Raw genomic sequence first — 12,094 nt, forward strand, 5'->3', positions numbered from 1 at the left:
TTTCCTGTTGAATTTTTGATACAATCCTTAGGTTTTTTTTCTTTTGAATCTTGAAAAATATCCAAAGCTTTCTTCCCACAGTATGTTGGAAGGGTATCTCCTTGCACACAAATCTCAATCGCTCACTTATGCCAAGCTTTGATTGTGCTTTGAGATATTTCTTTTAGTGACATCTAGGGTATGACTTTCCATGCAAGTTATCACTGGATTTTCCCTGATGTTCACCTCCACATATTCCTTGAAGCTTCTGTTCTTTGTAAACACCTTCAATTTAGCCCTCAAGCAAGATTCCTAGCTGCATGCATGTACCATAACTTTCTGTCTCCAAAGATTTAATCCATGGTGCCATTTTGACAAATATTTACGAGATAATAAAATGAAATAGAAACATCCAATAAATATTCTTTTTTCTGAACCAACCACAAATAAAAAACCAAAAGGTTCCCCCAAACAGGTATACAAATACTTGTTCATCCTTAAAATACACAAATCGTCCCTAGGCTTCAAAGACACAAGTTGTCCTCAAGCTATTGGCATAAAGACCTCATTTACTAGAAACAGCTACTCAAAGTGCTAAAGGGAAAAAAATATGCGTATTCCTTATTGAGAAGAAGTCTAAAAGTTGATCTCATTAACACTCTCAGCCCATCAAGACATGAAAATAGTTACGGAGAAAGTTAGAGCTAACAATGAGAATAACAAACTTATGCCTAGAATGAGAAATTTATTATTTTCATCTGCATGCATTACCTTGATAGTAATGTTCAAAATTCCCTTTCATCGTGCAAATATTTTTTTATTTATTTTTACTTCGTCGCTTACAAAACAGGGGATTTTACCTAATTCTTGCCGAGGAAACCATTTTCTGGGGAAACACTTAAGGTATTGAACCTTGAATCAACCATTTTCCAGGGAAACACTTCAGATAATGTTATTTTTATTGTGAAAATATGTAGGAATTATTAAATGGTAGTTAGTATATGCTTGTTGGAATATAGTTTTTTTTTTGTACTTAATAGTTCCCTCTCCTTGAATTGTTGTTCCCCAATGCAGTTGTAATGATGGATGGATAATCTAGGAAACCAGTTATTTAGATAGGTATGATAATCTGTCCATTTTATTGTTGTGGTAGGACACTAATAAGGTAACATATCCTTATCACTTGGACCAAGAACCACTATGAGTTGATTACTTTCATTGTTTAAAATTTCCACTTTGTTGACAAAGGCTCCAATTAGTGCAAGAGAAACCAATTTGTCTAAATCAATGGCAATGCAGTAGTAATTGGTTGGCCAAGTTTCCAATGCTAGCAAAACTAGAAGAAATTAATTTCTATCACTTGAATTTGCATCTCATCGCTCTTCAACAAAATGTTTTTTATGATATATGTTAGTTAAATTGTATCAACAATTTCTTGGAAAACACCTTCTAGTAATTGGAAAAGGTGTTCCAACACTTGTTCATGGCCTTCACATATGCTGAGAGCATTGCAACCTTCACATTTCAATACAATTTGGCATAATGTAGGAAGCAAGAACTGAAAATAATGCTTTTATTTTCTTCTTTTTCTCTGGTAGCCGAGAGATTATATGGGAGAATATTATTCTATGATTGTTTCCATTACCCATTTTGAACATGGTGCAAAATATGTTGTTGTGGTTGTTGTTGCAACAAGTTCTGTGCTTAACATTGAAGAATATGTTGTGGATTCCCTTAGTGCTGAAAATTTTGACTTCTAATAGTCGTTATAGCACAAATTAAATTTGTTGAAACTAAACAGGTTTTAGTGGTTGAAATTTCAAAGGTTGGTTTGAAGGTTTAACACTCCTATTTATTTAAATTCTGCTTCAACCATTACATTTTACACATCTAGTCTGATTCATGTTACACAAGATTCAAATATTTGTTGCATCTACATCTAAGTATTCATGCCTAGTCTTGAAAGTCTAAACCTTCAAATGCCAACTCCCCATTATCTTCTCCCATCCACCTAGAAGTTGTATTCACATTACCATAATTCATGGGTTCTTAGCTTGGTTGTAGGATATAAACAACCACATAATGGGTAGCACAAATTAATTTTGGTGAAATTAAATAGGTTGTGGTAGTTGAGACTTCCTCTCAGACTTCTCTCTCAACAACCTAAGAAGACATTAAGACTCAATCTCAAAGGAACCTAATCTCCATCAAAGGCATATGAAAGGAATGGTGCTCATGACACTTTGGGGATGCCTCATCAAGGCTCATAATGGTAGAGTAGACAATATTCTACCTCAATGAAAAATTCTGCCTTAGATTCCCCTCACCTAAATGCATTCAAGAGATAATAGAGCTAGACAATGAGGCAATACCTAGTGGAATCATTATCTAAAAGTTTTAGATGCATGTTCAAGATTTATTTGAAAATTAAAATTGTATTCTTTTTCATCTTCAACTCAGATAGCTTACTATTTCTTAATGGTTGTGTACTGCAAGGGAGATTACAGAACATGGAAAATTTTCATTTTCAGAATAAATATTGAATATTTTTATTATTTGTTAACATCTCCCAATAAGGCTCTTTCTTCATGTAATTCAAGAGGCATATTGGAGTTTTCATACCAATCTGTTTTGTGCAGATTCAAGTCATGATAAATTTGATAATCATTTCCTAGGTGCTTAGTGTTATCATTCTTTCTTATCAAAAAAAGCATGCAATGGAAACTCACCATCGCCCACATGCTTCAAGCCATACTTAACTATCTCATTCAAGTATACACATGCTTAACATGTTTATAGTTAGTCTGCATGAGTTCAACCATGAATAGGATTGAATTATTCACTATAAAACATATGTTAGGCCTAGTATTCCCGAGATACATCATGGAACCAATCAACTACATATACAAAAAAAATCTACCAAATGTGAAGCTAAATTAACATAGAAATTTAGATTTGAAACCACACCAGTAGTCAAGGGTTTGCATATAAATCATAAAAGTTATGATCTACAACAGCCTTGGTAAAACCCAAGCTTAGTAAGTACTCATCAACCCATGAGTACTATGCACGTGTTTCTTGATTCAACCCATAAAGGACCCTTTCAACATCTCAATTGATTAAGGTACACTTCATCTTCAATCAGGTCATTCAGAAAAGAAGTCTTTAGAAGGTTCTTGTCTTGTCAAAAAGTGGTTGTGATATGTGATATATAAGAGCAGAGATAACCTATAAAATATATTGTTATGATGTTGGTATGATGTTGTCACAAAGGGTGTTGGGCTTCCAAAGGATAGTTCTTCTATTTCGGATTTTTGTGCATGCTATAGGATGCAAGTGTCATGCTCTAATTTGATCTAGAATCTGCAACACGAGTAATATTACACATGTTCACAGTGCTTTATTTATGGGCTCAATTTCATCAAAACTTGCTGGAAATGAGAATTGGACACTTTTGGGTCTTTTCTCCCAGTTTGAATTGTTTTTGACTAATTATTAAGCTTTCCTTTCTTTCAACTAATCCTTCTTCATTAATAGGTCCAAAACAAACCTTTCTTTTTTCAAAATTTTCATGTATCCTTCTTCAAATCTTACTCACCAATATGTGTAATTACCATGCATGAGAGGCTTATGAGCAGAAATATCATTGTCAATGAGAATAAATGGGCCTCGTTATAGAAGGTGGCACTTATCAATTCCCATCATGGAAGCTTTGCATTCACAAGACAAATACTTTTTGATTTGAGCGATAAAAAATAATTCTATCTGTTTCATATGAAGTTAATTTAGATAGAAAAAGAATTGAACATGTGCATACTAGGTATTATGAAGTCTATGCCTAGAAAATTGTTGTTTCAATATCTGGTCATCTACTTTGTTTTCTCTTGTCATACTTTTAATTTCTACAATCACGTTCATACTTTTACTGACATGTCTATTTTAACAATAGGAGGACCAAAGTTTGAGCCTTTGTACCGAGATATGGAGAAGGATGATGAAGATTGGAATGAATTCAATGATATTAATAAGCTTATTATCCGCTCTCCACTTCGGATAGAGTATATAATTGCATTTCCTCATCTCTGCAACAACATGCCTAGGAAAGTTAAGCTTTGTTTATATCACAGTCTTGTTATAGTGCATCCTTATCGAGAATGTACGAAAAGAGCACACGTTAAGTTGTGGATGATAGAAAACCCTAAAAACATAAATGGATGTAGAACCATTTAGATATGCAATAGATATAATAAATAAAACCTACAAACTTCCAGATATATGTAGCAAAAGCAATTATACAGTATAAAGAAATAAGAAATATAGTGAATAATAACTCCAAAACGACCAATGGACAAGACAAGAATATGAAATTGCAATTTTATTATGTAACATCTAGTGAAAGGAATATGTAAAATGTTACCAATCCCCCTCAAATGGGATGGGTTCTTGACTATACTCAACGCTTCAACTTGGTAGAGTCTCTCCTCTCTACAATGTACAAACCTAGGAAAATGTGTTTGTAGAGCTCAAATGGGAACTCAAGGATAAAAAGAAATGGAAAGTGACAGTGATAATGATCAAAGCTGCAATAGTGAGTGCAACAATGAAAATAATCGAAAGAGAAGAATGAATGTAAAACCCTTCATTTTATAAAAAAATATTAGGTTATTCTCAAATAATGGAAAATAATAAAATATTATTAACCAAATTCTAGACCTAACCACTTGCAATATGTAATTATATTTTGTTGGAGGGAAAAAGTATTTTTGGTCAAATAATTTAATTTAGAAATAATAAATAAAGAAATGATTTATTTATTATTTTGAAAATGTAGTTAAAGAAAAATAAACAAATAATGGTTTTCTTAATTATTCCTGGGTGATTTAGTCAAATTTAACATGGAATAATAACTAAATAATGATTAATTAATTATTCCTAGAGAAAAATAAGATAAATAATTATTTATCTAATTATTTCATGTGATTGGGTCAAATATCACAAGGAATATTAGTTAAACAATGGTTTAATTAATTATTCCTAGAGGTAAATTAAATAAATTATGATTTATTTAATTATTCCTCATGGGTTTAACCAAAAATATCTTAATAGATGTGGTTTATAAAGTAATTTCTTACGGTGAAAACAATTTTACTATAGTAAAATTGGTCTTACATGGTGCATTTCGATCCATCTAGTTAGATATGGTTAGATGACCAATTTTTGGCGATAACACATTTCCCCCCAACATACAAATGCTAGGAGCAAAACGTATGACCGAAGTATATGAACACAATCACCAGACACTGAAGGGGGGTCAAAGAGAGAGAGAGAGACATCAATGGGGTTGAACCAAGAGAGGACAAGAACTAAGGGGGCAAGACAAACTAACTGATGTAAGACTGATTTGATGTTGTGGTACCTAATTTGAGTGAGGTGGCAAAGGCATACCTATACCATCGAGATAACTCAGTACAAAGAATAATGATGCGCCCAGAAAAATAAAACTGAGAAATAGAGTACATGATAAATGGTACATGACATGTTGGCATCAATGGGCCAAAAAATAATATAAGACATCCCATATACATAATGCGCCTGGAAAAAACATGATCCATCATATAATACACTAACATCTAAGTACATAAGACATAATGCCTTGACCCTAAAATGGGTGGGAGGGTGGGTGTAACAAGCAAAGAAGCCCTGATGAATAGGAAAGGGCTCTGCAAAACTAAATGGATCATCTGGAGGAGATATGCAACTATGAGTGTTCCAAGTGTCTAGAACTGAACCCATCAAATTTGCAGAACTGTATCTGAGGTTGTAGGATAATTTGAGGTAATTCGGGCATATGGGGGGCTACCAAAAGGGTTGTCCCCTCATGCAGTATGAAACATCTCTGACACACCTGGGAATCACTGATACAATCTGCTTGATCTGACGCACTGAACAAGAATGGAAGATGGAACCAAGGTACATCTCCATCTAGATCAATCTTCTGGAATGAATGTGTTGATGTTGACATAATATGACCCGCCATAGGTGAGGCAATGAGAATCCTCAACTAAGGCATGAGGGAAAATAGTAATGTGACTGATGGAATGACACCAGGAATGATAAGGGGAATGGGGACTGAGGGACAAATGAATGAGTTCCTTTTTCAGAGCATAAAGTTCATGGTTGACCTAGTAGTGACTGAATTGAGTTTGAAGGGGATGGTGGACAGTATCACTGGAGGCCAAAAATGGACAACACATGATGAATCAGATGTAACGATGGATGAAATACTATATTGGGACATAATGGGACTCAAAAAAGACTCCATGGATACAAGGGTGACTCATCGTGGATGCTATGATCAAGGGTGACTCGATTATTGTTTGCTTAAGGAGGCCTGATCCAGGTTCAGAGTTGTTCACGCCAACCAACAAAACCCTAACTGTTGGCCCTTTCAGCAACAACCTGCATAGCGCAGGTTGCAGTCTCACTCCAAGAAATATTGGGGGATGCTAGAACCAGTTTTCTGCATCTAGAGACCGTGTGATAAGTGATCTTAAGCCCATGTAGCTTAGTTCTACCTTCATGCAGATCTATGTCTTCTTATGGTATGCTACTGGAACTCTAAGAAAACGGCTCCTATAGCTTTGTGAAGGTCTGCGATCAGACTTTATAGACCTAAAAGAAGTAGACTATCCACTTTCACGCACTAAATAGTAACCCTATATTTGCCTTCGCATAGATCTACCCGATTCAACAGAAATCATAACAGATTTAATCATTACCTTCGCAAAAACATATTATTACTTAGTTCATGCATAGATATTAAATATTCAATATATTCACGTCGCAAAAATTATACTTTATTTCACATAAATAGATCAGTAATCCATAATGCCTAACTTGAACAAGATTAAGAATAAAACATAGAGGCTAGATATTTGTTCCAAAATAAGTCTTTATTAGATTCAACATTCAATTTACATACTCTTCCAACTTGCGAACCCAGTTGCAGGGGCCCATGCACTAAGCTATGGACATGCCAAGGTCTCTACGCACACAGCTGCAGGAGCCTTCCCCTTTTGCCTAAGTACAGGAAACAGAACTTTCTTGCCTTAGCGCTTGCCCAAAACAGTAATGTTCTATCTTAGTTATTATCTCTACACTCGATATGACTCGAATATATATAGATTGGCCCACGGCCTATGGGTGAGTCTCAAAACTGAGCTATCACTTACCCATACAAGGGGCTAAAGCCCCTTTGACTCCTACTTATTTTTGCACTCCTTCCACATTTCATGGTGACTTTACATTCTTTACAAAATTCTTCTCAAATTTTGATTAACTAACCCAAAATTGACCCTAAGGACCCTATCCCAACAGGCCCCCAACATAAATATGGTGAATCACCCTTGAGTCGCTCTCTTGGCACCTCAATCTTGTTGTGGAGGTCACTAAACTCGACCTGCAATGTTTCTATGTCAGCAGGACCCTATACTGCAGCCTGCTACACTTCCTCTACCAGCTTTTCTGTTGTCGTGCCTTCTACTGCTAGGCGCATCATTCTCTATGTCTCTTAAAGTGTCTTTAACTTCTCTTGAAGTGACAAAGTAAGCTGACAGGCTTCTTCTATCCATGATGGCTTTGAGAAGGGCCTCTTTCCTCTGTAGCTCTTCGATTTGTGATTGAATTTGTTTGCCTTCCTGTAATCGCACGAGGCATTGGACTAGCACCAAAGTGTGCGCAATTGCCCTGAATTCATCAAACCTTCACTGTGTCTCCTGGATATCTATGTTAAGTTTTTTCAGGTTTAGGTCCTCCTGCAAATTCATTCATAGCTCCATGGCCTGATAAAATACCATTGCACAGTCTGTGACTATTGTATCCATAGTGACCATGCTTTCCCTGATAGCTGGTCCATGTTGCTCCTGAACCTCTGACGGAGTAGTTGGCTATAATTTCAGGTGGAGCTATGTGATTTTCATCTGGAAGTCAAATGTGACTTTTTGTATCTCATCCTTGGATGCGCGGACTGCAACATCCAATTTCCTAAATTTTGTTGTAGTTGTGGCATCCTCCGAAATGTTTAGCTCTGGAGCTGAATGACACGCCTATGTTATCGTTGTTTTGAAGCTATGACTTCGTGCTTGTAGCTCTTCCTTTTCTTTCAGAGCCTGAGACTTCTCTGTAAACATCTACTCATTCTTTATTTTGAATTCACTAATCACCACAAGGGCACACTCCTCTCTAATCCTAATCTCATCCGAGACCCCCTGATGTAGCGCATGGAGAGTCTAAAGCAAAAACATGGCTAAGTTCACCCCAATTTCCTTGACTGTGCTCAACAGATCTTGGTCTTCCTCTTATTCTGCGCGAATTGATCCCTCTGGTAAGGATATGACTTTAAGGTCCAAAGTCTATTCCATCTCCAAAACTTTCTCTCTCCCTTGCGCCAGACTCACTTGCACCCCTCTCAGTTGCCCAACACTCACTTGAATCCTACCAGTCTAGATCTACAACTCACGTATATCTTTCTGTACACTTCCTAGCATCTATATGTACTATTGTTTAAATTTCTACCACAAATATGTCATGGTGTCTCTTACCTTGTCTCCAATCTCATCTAGATCCCCTTCTATGAGGATCATCGGTTCTATGTGCGAATGCTTAGCAAATTTGTGCTTCTTCCTCGGCCTGACAATTATCTCCTTATTGTGCTTCCTCAATGTGAAGGGAGTGCTCTACTCTTTACCTCCATCTCTACCCTATTCCAACAGTTCCTTCTCTTCAGTATGCTGGGAAGCTGATGCTTTAACTTTCTTCGTGTCAATGCGCTCAGCCTCACCACTCGCTTTCGCAACGTGCTCTTTTTTTGCAGCTGCCTTAACAACATCTTCTTTCTTTTTCTTTTCAGCTAATGCTCGCGCTACTTTTTGTGCGACTTATTTTCACTTTTGCACAACTATCATCTATGTAGCAAAGATTCTCCACCCTTACTAGTACTTGCACCAACATACGTGGGTTTGCGCCACTCTACTAGCTAACTTCCCACAATCTCATGCACATCTATCTCTGAGACTAAGTATGGCAACTTGTGCCATATATGTTTAGGGTCCCTCCTCACCCTGATTGATACATTATGGAAATCGACCTTAAAATCCACGAAGACCCTCAACTACTCGAACAAGGTTGGAGACAACCTTAGCCGCTGACTGATTATTGTGTGAAGATCCATTTCTATTAATATCTAGATTTTCTTTGATTCATTGATCCTCTCTGGATCCTTTGTCGACCACAGCGAAGCGAAATTCACTGCCTCTGGTAAATCTTTTGCTTGCAGAGGAAACTAACTATCCTCTAGTAATCACCATGCTACTAAGACAATGAGCAATAGGAGCTAGGCATAAATAAAGGGCTTACTGTCCTCGTGTGCTTCGCGACATTTCATGAGGAACTCCTTACATAAATACTATGCCCAGTTATATTGTACTCCCTTCGCACATTGGGCAGCTAATGACACTACTAGCATCGTCCGCGTGATATTTCCTCATAATCTTTCCTACTAATATTTGGACAAAAAACGACACCGCTTGGTATTGAAAGGAGGGATATAATATCTGCGTGACTTCTTGAAAACAAATTTCAACCTTCATCTTATCTGCTAGCTCCTTTTCTCCACTTTTCCCTCCAAACTCCTTGGTAGGGTCTACTCCTTTATAGGGCATCTTGGTAATCCTATGTATAGTCATATCCGTGATAGGTATGGGTTTTGTAAGCCATAAGCACCCATCATGCCCCAACGCGAGTAGCTAGAGAACACAAGCCATGTTGATAATTGGCCTATGAAAATGTGGTACGCAAAGCATGTGCAACAACCCAACTTGCTCAACACCTTTGACCAATTTCATGGGTTCCAGCTGCATAACCCCAGTTTCCTCTTAATAGATCTTCATTATGTATTTGTGAGTAGCCAAATGAGGGAATATCTCATTTTCCATGAGATCCCAATCCTCCAACTTCAGCACTGGAATGCGTGCTAAGACCGCACCTTCAAATTCGACCTATTTTGGTAACAAGGGCATCGAGACCATAAATTTTCTAGAATCAGGGTCTTTGGTTACTTTTGTCTTCCCTTTCTGTGGAGGGATATACTCTAGGAGCCGTGTGATAGGCTCACCCTCCTTAGCATCTAACTCCTCCACTCCATGGAATTCTTCTTCCTCTAGGTCCACAATTTTCTCCAATTGCTTATCCTTCTTCTCCTTCTGCCAAACCTCTGGGTTCTTCCTCGGTGAATGTCTCACTAGTATAGGTTTCTTCTGCTTCTCTTTTGTAGCTAATTTCTTCAGCCTAGGTGACCTCGGCATCGTAGGCACAAGGGGCACAACTTCCATAGATACAACTTCAGGGCCTTCTGCTTGAGAAATTGCAACTTTAGAACTGGCTGGCGCAGACATTTTTTCAAGGACAATCTTCTGGTTCGACGCAGGTAAGGTTGCAAATATCGGGCTTGAAGATAAATCCTCCTAGAACTATCGACTCATATAGCGGGAACAAGAGGGCTCATACACAACTAGAATGCAAAGTGTTCCTTGGCAGACCAACATGCCCAATTTATAGGAGGTTTTTAATTCAAATCCGACCATTCCCTTGATTTTCTAATCATAAATTCATCTTTGGTGGTAGATATCCAAATATTTTCGCCATAAATGGCACCTACCCGCTCCTCTTAATGGGATTTTTTCCATAAAATCATGAATAGTGACTCCAATGGCTACTTTTGGACCCATTTGCATAGTACCATCCTCCATGGTGTAGCTCATCCAACGCAACTTCACCTGTCACACTCCTTTCTTCCATCATGCAACCTCCCTACTATGTTCTCCTCCTTTTTGAGCAGCGTAGTTTATAGTCCTACAATCCCTTGAAACTGCTTGGATTACTAATATTGTCCTGCTAACATGTAGTCATTGCGTAGAGGTAAGATCCCCTATATACAACTTCAACTTACTCCAATTCACTTTCCCATGGAATGGTTCCCCATTCAGCTTCACAAGCTGAACTGCACCACCATTTGTGATCTCCTTAAAAACATATGGCCCCAACCAGTGCATTTGAAATTTCCCTTGAAATTTTGTGAACTTGTTGTCATATAGCAACACTAAATCATCCAACTTGAAAGTGCACAACTTAATATTCCTATCAGGCCATGCTTTCTCACATTCCCTTTTCACTTGCTTGTGAAATACTGCAAGAAAGTGGTCTTCTTCTAGCTCTATTAGTTGTGCGAGACGTTCCTCCAAGGTCTTGCAATCTACCATCTCTGTCAAAATTACAATATGTAAATTTGGCACAATATACTCCATAGGCATCAATGCTTCGATTCCATAGACCAACCTAAAGAGTGTTTGACCTGTCAACTTTTTACAGGTAATCCTATATGCCCATAGCATTGCTGGGACACACATATCCCAGTCATTCCTTTGTGCATTGGAGACCTTTGTCAACGCATTCTCCAAAAAAAATTTAAATTCTTCCACCATTCCATTCGCATGTGGATGATAGGGTGTGCTCTTTTTTATGATACACTTGGAATTCCTCAAGCATCGCACTAATCATGTCATTCAAAAAATGTGTACCCCTATCACTCATCAATATCTTAGGGCATCCAAATCATGTTAAGACATATTCAAACAAAAAATTTGCAGCGATGGTAGCTATACAATCTTTCACTGGCTATGTTTTCACCCATCTGGTTAAATACTCTATTGCAGTAATGATATACCACGCACTAGTCTTCTTACCTGGTGGGTGTATTGGACCTATGAAATCAATGGACAACTTATCAAATACCTACAACAAAACCCGAGGATTTAAATGCAATTCATCTATTCACGAAGGCTTTCCCATCCTTTGGAAAGCATTGAATGCCTTGCAGTGTGCCTTATAATCCTTATGTGATGTTGGCCACCAAAACCCAGAGCGCAAAATCTTCTGTACGGTTGCTTTTCTAGCATAGCGTCCTCTGGCCACTCCTCCATGTGCTTCAACAAGGATACTAGCACATTCAAACTTAGGAACATACTGACATAGTATTTCATATGTTCCCATCTTATACAAG

General features: G+C 37.5%; 1 pseudogene; it reads left to right on the forward strand.

The window, feature by feature from the left end:
* The first annotated feature begins 3,631 nt into the window (after positions 1-3,631).
* LOC149151411 (pre-mRNA-processing-splicing factor 8A-like) overlaps positions 3,632-12,094 on the forward strand; it is a 168,827-nt pseudogene continuing 160,364 nt past the window's right edge.

Source organism: Pinus tabuliformis, chromosome 9, assembly GCF_031772625.1.
Source record: "Pinus tabuliformis cultivar Carrire ecotype Pingquan chromosome 9, CPIR1, whole genome shotgun sequence".
NCBI classification, from domain to species: domain Eukaryota; kingdom Viridiplantae; phylum Streptophyta; class Pinopsida; order Pinales; family Pinaceae; genus Pinus; species Pinus tabuliformis.